The sequence below is a fragment of the Physcomitrium patens genome, chromosome 11 (genome assembly GCF_059467195.1).
Source record: "Physcomitrium patens ecotype Gransden chromosome 11, ASM5946719v1, whole genome shotgun sequence".
In the NCBI taxonomy this organism is placed as follows: Eukaryota; Viridiplantae; Streptophyta; class Bryopsida; order Funariales; family Funariaceae; genus Physcomitrium; species Physcomitrium patens.
The window spans coordinates 562,948-574,112 of NC_143420.1; the positions used below are offsets into that span (position 1 = coordinate 562,948).

General features: G+C 34.0%; 1 long non-coding RNA gene across 1 annotated transcript; it reads left to right on the forward strand.

Moving 5' to 3' along the window:
• The first annotated feature begins 8,655 nt into the window (after positions 1 to 8,655).
• On the forward strand, positions 8,656 to 9,781 carry LOC149988076 (uncharacterized). The gene is made up of 3 exons (XR_016505322.1): positions 8,656 to 9,161; positions 9,374 to 9,446; positions 9,719 to 9,781. It is a non-coding gene; the product is annotated as an uncharacterized LOC149988076 (long non-coding RNA).
• Positions 9,782 to 11,165: the final 1,384 nt, after the last annotated feature.

The following is an 11,165-nucleotide window of genomic DNA, read 5'->3' on the forward strand; positions in this document are numbered from 1 at the left end:
TGATTGGAGCTGCTTCAATATCTGCACCAAATTATGTTCCTTCTTCTATGGTGGAATACCCTTCTAATGTTACAGAATCTAGAATTGTCCTACCCGAGAAGTTTCATGGCACCAGATCAAAGTTTAGAGGATTTATCAATCAAGTAAAACTTATGATTGAACTTTAACCCCAAAGCTATGCAATTCTAAGATTGCAAGTTAGATTCATTAGTATTCTTCTTTCAATTTCAACATTATTATAATTTTCATCTTTTCTTGAACAACGAGATCCAATATTGGATAATTTAGAGGCTTTTTTGGAAGAATTTTGATTCATGTATGGAAAACATGATGCAATTTGTGATGCAATCAACAAGATCCATATTTGGCAACAAGGCAATCAATCAGTAATGTTGTATGCTTCATAGTTTTGACAACTTACAACTGATATCAAGTAAGATGATGCTACACTTGTTAGCCAAATTCTCTAAGGATTATAATATGAGGTAAAAAAATTGATGTTTAACTTACGTGATCCTCAAACATTGAGTCAAGCAATTGACTTTGCTGTAAAGTGTGACAATTGTCTTTTTTAATTTCAATTTGAGAACTATACAAGTGAACCTCAATAATACTATAATTCAATGGCAACACCAACATCTGTTTAACATATACATTTAAAAGTAGAGGATATGCAAATTCATGTAGTACATTTCAAATGTCTTATTGAGCAAGAAAAAATTCATTGTCATCAAGAAGGATTGTGCTTATATTGTGGAGAACCTAAGCGCACTACTTAACATTATGCAAAGAAGTGACGTAACTATAAAATGAAGAGTACGGCGATCAAAGAAGATAGCATGTCAAAAAACAAATTTATCCAGCTACAATAAGGACTGTGTGGCTGGAACCTTGTACAACGGCTAATAAAGGTCATAATCTCTCCTTAGAACCCCCTTCCAATGTCGTATTACGTGCTATCTTGCTTGAGAACGCACCAGACATCTGGCTATGGAAGATAAAATAATGTTTTGTAAGTATCCAAGTAGGCTAGTGGGTTTCAACTATCTGAATACAAACTATTTCGGATTTCAATGTAAAAGCTTAATTCCAATATAAAGTGCTTAGAAACACTATTTTTAATAACTTCAAGATATTATAAGTACAAAGTCTTTTGTTATTTGTTAGTTTTTATTTTTTATTTATTTTATCTTATTTTATTTTATTATTTTATTTTTATTTTATTTTATTTTAGTTTTAATCCTAACTCTAGACAATGAGCTTCAACAAGCTCTAATTCTCAATCTAATTGTCTAATTATTGTAAATTTCTACCACTAGTGTCTTTGCAAGCCTTCTAAATGCTCAAGAAGTTTTAATCCAATCTAATTTACAAGTTGCAAGAAATTACCGTTAATCCACATTAATGTATCTTGACCGTTACTTAAAAGTCCTCGACTTATCATGCCAAAAGTCACCTTATTCCAGTTGGTAGATCTCTCGAAATTACAGAAACCCTAAACAACCCCAATCTGCTAACTTCCGATACCTCTTTACACTAATGGTCAAATATCCTCTATCTGTTCCATCAGATTAACACAAACTTTTGCATGCACTTGGCATACCAACCTTTTAGACACCTCTAAATTTCAACCGCAGAAGTTTGTCCAATTTCACAAAACAATCAAGAGTACTAGCCATTACTTTATTACAAAAAATCCAATTCACTAATACAAACATTGGCTTTTAGCAACGATTGCCAAAGTTCTTCCAAATCCTATGAAACTCAATTCTACACCTTTCGAAGGAGCTTGAAGCTAGCTCTCCGACTCCAAAAAACCAATCTCTGAATGTCCCTTTCTTTATCGTCTCTTCCCTTTTAACTCCATGTGGTCCCCTTTTCTTTCACCATGGATTTCGAATTGGAACAGTCGACGGTGCTTCCCCGGAATTCCTCTCTCTAAGAGGATCTTTCTACGGAAAGGACGTTTCTCTCAAAACAGCATAGAGAATGGAACAGCTTAAAATGGAACTGAAGCCTCCGTATTCGGGACCTCATTGGGTTGCCCAACCAAGTCAGGTCTCATACTAAATAAGAGGCACATACTAGGGCCTAGATTGGATGTCCCTGTAATTGGGTCAAATTTGTCCTTTACATTAAACTCACTCGAATATTGAATTGGTCCTTTTTCTTTTTGCCGACTCCTGATAAGAATGGCTTGGATTCATTCCGCCCGATTCATCAAAGAATCTTGAGGACCTTGATTTATCTTCTCAATTTTTTCTTAGCTTTGGATCTGTTGATCCCGCTTATTGAATTGGATAGAGCATTACATTGTTGATAAGTATGCCTCATTTGCTTACAATTCCTACACACTATGGTGTAATCATCACAGGCTTTGGGATTGAAACATTCACTGGCATAATAACCAACCCGTTTGCAATGGAAACAACAAAGTGGTCTTCCTGCACTTCCATCATGCATATTGGGTGTCTTTGGCGATATATACATACTAGGCTTGTTCCATATAGGGTTGGAAAATGATCCTGGTTGTATGGTTTGATGATACTGATGGGATGATATTAACTGCTCTAAATATTGGCACTGAAATTGGACAATGTTTCTAACATCCAAGATGATTAAATATTAATAATATCTTTTTTATTTATATTTTTTTTATATAGTCGTGTTATAACACGACACCGAAACATAGCATATTCTTTTGGAACATTGTTGCTATGACTACTCAATTGACGTTTAAGATGGAGCACAACTGCCATTTGGACCAATCTTTACTTTATCAAAAAATGAGTTGGCTGAACTTAAGCTATATATTAAAGAGTATCTGGCCAAGAACTTCATATGCCATTCTAAATTTCTAGCAAGAGCTCCAATTTTATTTGTGAAGAAAAAAGATGAATCATTGCAGATGTATGTTGATTATCGAGGACTCAACAAAATCACCATCAAGAACAAGTACCCACTACCTTTGATATTTGGACTCTTTGATCAGTTGAATCAAGTTAAGATCTATACAAAAATAGATCTATCAGGAACATACAATTTAGTATGCATCAAAGAAGGAGATGAATATAAGACTGTGTTTCAAACAAGGTATGGACATTTTGAATATAATGTCAAGCTTTTTGGACTTACAAATGCACCAGCAGTATTCTAACATTTAATGAATTATTTCTTTCGAGAGTTTTTAGATGATTTTATTTTCTGTTATTTAGACGACATCTTAATCTATTCCAAGAACTCAGATGAATATGAACTTCATGTTCGTCGTGTGTTACAAAAACTAACATATGCGGGATTCTATACTATGATAGAAAAGTGTGTATTTTATACTATTTTAGTCGACTTCTTAAGATACATCATTTCAAATGATGGACTTACAATGGATCCTAAGAAAGTTCAAACTATTATGGATTAGAAGATACAAAAAATAGTAAGAGATGTCCAATGCTTTTTGGTATTTGCCAACTACTATTGAATCTTCATCAAAGACTTCTCTCAAGTTGTAGCTTCACTTATACATTTGATTTGTAAAGACAAACTTCAATGGAATCAAGAAGCGGAAGTAGCATTTGAAGCTTTGAAGATGGCCTTTGTTTTTGCACGAATCTTGTATTGCATTGATTTTTCTAAGCTATTTTTTATGGAAACATATGCATCAGATTTTGCTTTGAGTATTGTATTGTCACAAATGGGAAGAGATGATAAACTTCATCCAATAGCTTTTCATTCCAAAAAAATTTCAACAGCCGAGATCAATTATAAGATCCCCAACAAAGAACTTTTTATAATTATAGATTTGTTTCAAGAGTGGTGCCATTATCAAAAAGGTGCTTCTAGCCTAGTCACTATGTATACAAATTACAAGAATCTTGAATACAATACATTCTTCTACAAAACAAACACCTTTCTTTGGCAATTATGGTTATCATCCATGACTTGATACTTTTGACTTTTCAAAAGTTGATAATCCTGCGGCAAAGACTTGGCAATTCATTTGTTAGAGCTACATGCAATAATGAAGGCGTAGTTAAAAGAAGTTGAAGAACAACAAAATGTCAATGTAGATGTATATCAAAAGGAACAACCACCATTTGACATAGGTGACAAGATATAATTACTTTGTCATAATATTAAGATGACTCATCCTTGTAACAAGTTGGACTATCAAAGGCTTGGACCATTTTTTATTTCTGCACAAATCAATTCAATTGCATATCATTTATACCTACCGGAGTCAATGAAAATCCTTATAATATTCCCTATGTCTCTTCTCGAACCTTACAAGACAATGGACATATCAAAAAGAAGACAAGCTCTACCTCTTCCTATAGAAGTGGACAATAATGAAGAGTTCGAAGTGGAAGAAGTTTTAGATTCAAGGTCGCATTGAAATAAATTAGAATATCTTGTCCATTGGTACAAATATGATATTAGTGAATGCACATGGAAGCCCGTAAAGAATCTTGTAAATGCATCAAAGGTGGTGGAGGCTTTTCATCGACGACATCCATCAAAATCAAGATGAAAACCTTCCTTATAAAAGAAACAAGATCCAAGCAAGATAACATTCTACTTTCAATCCTTGTTTGTGGCTTCTTTGTAGTTGTGACACTAAGAAGATGGAAAACCAACAACCAGCGGATTCGACTCAAGAACCTTTGTTTGCTGACCTGCTAGACAAGACATTATGATTGTCACAACGTTCAAGACGGCACATTTGAGATGAAGATCTTCAAGAACGACATATTTTTCTTTGAATAGATGGCAGGATACAATGCGTTTGATATCACGACCTTGGAAGGGACTCCTGATGTTTGGTGACTTTACTAGAGATAGGAACAATTCTTGACGGTGTTCCAAATGTTTTATTTGAAGGAAGTTATGAAGGCTTCAACATCGATCAAATTGTTGGATGGTCTTTTCGCCCTGGTATGGGACACTATCAATGGTTGAGAGGCCCTATCAATTATCTTCAAAGAGAATAAAGATCAGAGTATGTGGCAAATACAATTCGTCGCATCATAGATTTTCTCAACATATGATGATCGCTCCTTATGAAACTCGTTCCTACAAGGGAGAGTAATGTCATAGACATACGCATGTAAGCCAGTAATTACATGTATAAATAGGTAGAAATAAATAAAAATAGATAAAAGTAAGTTAATTCTATAACATTTGCTATAGAAGCTTCCTATTAGTTTCATAGACTCTGCTTTGATTTTATAGGTGTCTTTAATTGACTTTTTGGATTAAAAACGTGGTCAACAAGTTGGCCATGTGCTATACATGTTATTAGCTTGAAGACCAAGCTAACTATGTGGCCCACACATAGAAAAACTTGCCTTGTAAGTCAAGGCATGTGTCCTACAAAGTCAAGACATATTGGAGGTCCTATAGAACATCACCATATAGCCCCTAGTTAGATAGTATCTATAGAGACAAGAGTGAAGCCTTCTTTACTCTTGTCAACTCCTTTCTTGCTTCTAGTCTAGTTTCAATGGTCTCTAGTTTTCTTGTCTTTTGGCAATAGCCATTCCAATTTCTTTCTTAATATACATATTGAGTTATTTCTATTTTGTAATCTTTCTTTGAGAGAAGTCTCACTTGTATATTTGTCTTTATCAAGTTCTTGTTGTTTATAAGATCCTATTGTGGAGATATGAATCTAGAAGTCATTTTTTTGTTCATAATGGTTAAGATGGATGGATTGATTTAATAAAAAACTAGGTCTATTTATCATTCTCCTAAAAATATATTAATTCTAAATATTATAATATTTATCTTTTACATGTATTAAAACATCTATTTTTCTAGGTTTTTATAATGAAAAAGTGATTAAATCATTATTACCTTTTTTTCATTAATTATTTTTTAAAATAAAGATAAATTTATATAAAATAATTTAGAAAAAACTTTGAATTTTTAAGAAATTTTGATATATATTTTTTTATATAAAATTATCAATTCATACATATATAAAAAAATATTAAAAGTTTTTGAATTTATTAAATAAAATTTAAGTTTATCTTGTTAATAATTCTTTATAAATTATAATTATATTATTATTTTTTAAATTCAAAATATAATTTGATGATTATATATTTTTTAGATAGCCATCAAATATTTGTAACCATGATTTATGTTTTAAGTTATTGCATTAGTTCCAAATTTACATAAAATTTGATTTCTAACTATTTTTTTTTAAGCTTTTTGTACTGTAATTTCTGTTCAAGCATAAAAGACCATATAAGTAAATTTATAGTGTGATACTAAATATAATTTTATGCAAAAAATATAATAAATTTAATCAACTTTAATTGGACATAACAATTATTCAACATTATAAATATTCAATTGATAAAATAAAATCACCATAAACAAGAAAAATGATAAAAAAATGAATAAATATATAATTTATTAATGATATCTTAATGAATATTTAAGAACGTTGCTACAATTTTGTACAACTTTATTTTGAGTTTAAACAAAAAAGAGTTTAGTAAAAAGATAAGAATTAATAATAAAAAATATAAAACTAAATAAATTAGAAGATAAGTTTGATTTTTTTTTAAAAAATAAGAGATCATAAATTTTAATTTATTTAAATAAAATAACTTTTGAAAAATTTATAAGAATTGAGGAGTAGCATTTAGATTTGTGATATTTATCACTCATCTATGAAAGATCAAGAAATAATGTAGTACAAAAACAATTTGGTGTGTATTTTATCATCTTTTATTATACAAATTTTCACTAACTACCTTATTTGAACTTAATTTGTTTGGAATTGTATTTGAACATGTTTGCAAAATATTTACTCCATAGTTTAATCAGAATTCATTAGATTTTTATAATTTAAATGCAATACAATATTACTTAATGTTTCTGTAAATTAAAGTGAAAAGATTTTCAATCTAATAAACAATTGGTTTAATCAAGAGTAGTGTAAACAATGATGATTATGATACTTTCCTGAAATGAAATGTTACACTTGTGAAATGCCTCACCGAAGATTGGCAGTCGACGAACGAAACTAGGACACAACGCTCGACGAACGAAACTAGGATGAAAGACTGAACGAATGAAAAAGAGCTTCTCTAAGCCGAAGCCGCAGCTGGAACCTTCAACTGGCCTTGCTTTGGTACCGCTTCCATTTAATAGTATCATTTGTTTTTTGAGATTTTTTTTCCTGTGTCTCGTCTCGGACTGGTCTCCTCACAGCTCACGTCGCATACAGTTTTCATCTGCGTGACTCCCGTGAGCTCAGGACGACTGTGGCAATCGCGAGCGGACTGGAGAGTTCTGGTTCATCGATATCACAGAATTTTGGATTCTGTAGAGATATTCTTCAACATTTCGTCGTTGAGTTTTGTTGAATATCACAGATATTATATTTTGCTTTGTGGCCAACATTTTGGATTCCAGGCACGTTTATCCAGGAGGCTTCTAAATTGCTAACTGTCGATCATTCGGTGTTGGAGTATGCTTGATTTTTTTGTTTTTTATTTTTTATTTTTTATGGTTAATGATAGAGGTTCCTGCAAACAGTGATGCCTCTATTTTTGTTGAATTGTAGCCGTGATATAAGCTGCTTGGTTGTTGCAATGGACAAGTTCTTTCCTAGTTTAACTTGAAGTTGTCCTGCTTGTACATCTTCTAGAAATTTGGATTCTGTAGAGATATTCTTCAACATTTCGTCACGCAACTTCTTAACCGTATTTCCTTGCCAGCAAGCGATTTGCCGCTCTGAACTATGCCATGATAGTTCTTCTAACGTGTGCGTCACATTCCAGTCTGTCAATTTGCTCTTCAATTCAGCGGCTTAAGATTGCAGTGGCTTCATTACCTTAATGAAAAGATATTTTATAAAATTTCCTTTACTACATTTGCCGCTGTGATACAGTATCATTGATGAATTTGCATTCAGCCAACCGTCGAATGTTAAAAATCTGTTGGTCTTGCCCAAATTTTGAGATTCAAAACTTGCATTTTATTCTCCAGCTTCCTTATAAAGCATAATAGACGCAAAAACAGCGGAATGGAAACTAGATGCTCAGACGTAGACTCAGAAGTTGCGGTAACTCCGACACATGAAGGTAAACATGTGAAGTACACTGTGGAAGGAATAGATTTCGAAGTCTCTAGGAGGTACAAGCCACCAATTGAAGTGATCGGGCACGGATCTTTTGGAATTGTCCGGTTAGAATTTTCCTCAAAAGCTTGACGTTTCCATGTCTCCTATCCTTACTCCATGAAACATTACCAACCATGTAAATATGCTTTAATTGCACAGTTGTTTTAGCATAGTTTCCCTTGACATATTATTTTTAGTCTAAAGCGTTTGAAATCACTTTACTGTTCAATTCGAATACAACCATAAATCAACCTTCATGATTTTAGATTATCTGCATTTGCAGTACAGTCTTCAGTGCTGTTAAGGTTGACCATCCGATCATGGTCCAGTATTGACCCATTGATTGTAATGTCCATTTGTTTATTCAGTCAAAGTTCATGTTCAGCTAATATTTTGTCAAGGGGTTCCTCGACTCGGTATCATTAACCTTGTGGCTTATTCTGTTTATCCTATATCCGTGCAATTGTTCTTTGATGATGAATTTGAATGATTCTTGCCTTTGCAGTTCATTGCTTGATTCCGACACAGGTGAGAGTGTAGCCATAAAAAAGTTAAGAGATGAATTTTGCAGCAAGAAAACCACCAAGCGAACGCCGCGCGAGATAAAAATCCTCCGTCACATGGATTATGAAAACGTGCTTTCTGTTGCGCTGAAACTTGACGTTTTGTTTTAATCTTTTGCAATTATGAACTCCCTTAGTTCTTCCCTTCTATATTTGGTCCATGGAGCTTCAGCACAGTTTATTTACTGTTGCATATTCCGGTCATGTGCAATTTCTTCATGGTCTTCGGTTTCTTGTTGCATGGACTTGTAATGACTTTCTTGACTTGGATCAGGTCATTCCCATTACCGATATCATTCCTCCTCCAACTAGAGAGAGTTTCAACAATGTGTACATTGTATATAAGTTGATCTTTTGCAGAATGGATATCCTTCAAACCACGTAAAAGTTGTTAAAGGAAACACTGCACATGGATTCTCACATGTCAAGAACTTTGATAAAGATAAATGAATCTTGCTTCAGTAAGTAAGCTGGACCTCTCTTGAACCATCCAAAGTTACAGTACACTTCCAAATCCTCGAAGCTGCATCTCAAAATATTACTTGATCAGTACAATCCAAAGTGCAATCGCCGATTTTCACTTGCAACAACTTCTAACCTTGTATTTCGATTGAATATTTTAAAGTCTAACAAAAAATTCTTGAATTTTTTATATTTTCATGTTGTCTCTCAGGTTTTAAGTTAACGAGAAAAACATCTCCAAGAACAGGTGTGTATGACAACTGGATAGTGATCTGTCGTAAGAGGTTGGTATGCCCAAATGATTTGCAAAAGATCTGAATCCACTTATCATTTGTACATTATATATAAGTTGATCTGAATCCACTTATCATTTTATATCAGTGAAATGATAATGCTTTGAAACCAATCCTTTATAAGATGAGTCTATACTTGTAATTCTTAATGATCAGAAGGTGTTGTTCGCATTTTGATGTTGAGGGTTTTAGTATTAATCTGTTCAGTCACATTGCAATATCCTGTAGCAATTGCCGCTTAAAATTGCTTTCGTAAATGACAGCTCCTCGGACGTCCTGGAAATCCGGATCCTGGATCTATGGTTTTGTCAAGCAATAATCAGAGTGATGTAATTCGGCGATTGAGCCAGTATGTTTGTATTGCTCGGCCTCAAAAATACCAAAACGTTGCTCATTCTGCTTTCGATCTCGTCTACAAGATGCTGCTCCAAGATCCTGCAAGGAGAATAACAGGTATCAATTCAACAGTTCTATCATGGGATGAGCTATATCTTGCTATTGGTGTTTATGATGGAAAGGCAGCGTTTAAACTACCCTTCACTTTCCTTTTAATGTGAGTTGTTCATAATGCTTGTATTACGCAATGGAAACTGCTTTGCCGGACCCTTATTTTGGCTACACTTCATGCTCCTGGTAACGAGCCTGTTTCTGCGATTCACCTAGACTTCGACTTTGAGGGACCCTCTTTCTCTGAAGAGCAAATTAAGGATCTCATCTGAACGGAGCTAATGGATCATAGCTCAAATCCTGAAGTGATGGGCGGCAGCATCCAAAGTCGTTTTGCTGACGAAGAACTGTGAAAGATCATTGGTACATCCCGGACAACCGTCCACGCTGCTTGAAGTACTTAATGATAAGATCACGTTCATTAGCTTTCCAAGTAACGACTGGACCCTATAAGCAAAATTGCTCATACCACTCCTATAACGCTACAAAAATCTAGTCAACGAAGAGCCTCTAGAACTTCTTTATAAGTATGAGAATGTCATTTTAAGCGAGTGCATAAAATATCCTACCAAAATCACACAAGTATGAATAAACCATGTCACACTGTATTCAGCATAACCTATCACCTTAAAACCGCTTCAAGCTGAAAATTGTTACAATTCGCAGACTTTAATGCATCACTTTGTATCAAATCAGCAAGAGCGCATAATACATAATAGGTACGCAATTGAGGTCCCTACATAATAGGTACGCAATTGAGGTCCCCAAAAAAGAGAAACAAATAGCCCCTGCTCCTTCCCCCCTAGAGCAGTCGTCATAAAATTGGCAATGCAAACGAACACATCAAACATCACAAGAAATAAACCCTGGATTGGCCAAACAAGATATACATGGATCACAACCCTAAGACGCACAGCAACTCATCTCCAAGAGTTCCAGACAGGAGCGCAGTCCTACCACATCCCCCCCTCATATTAATTACCCAGTCTTAGTAGTTGTGAGCTTTCCACTTTGCCTTCAATGCCCATTCGTACCAGCTAGTCCACATTAGGGTTCACCTTTGGGATTCCTGAGAGTCAAGAGCACCTCTGAAAATTGCTTACAAAAGGCTCAAAATCCAAATATCAGTTGAGAAAATCAACACACCTTAAGAGCAGCGTCAGTCACATAAAGCATAACCAGTGAGATTTGACGTGCACAAGGTGCCTTATTATACAATGAGTTTGAATGAAATATAGACTATGACATCCAAGGTTCTAGAGC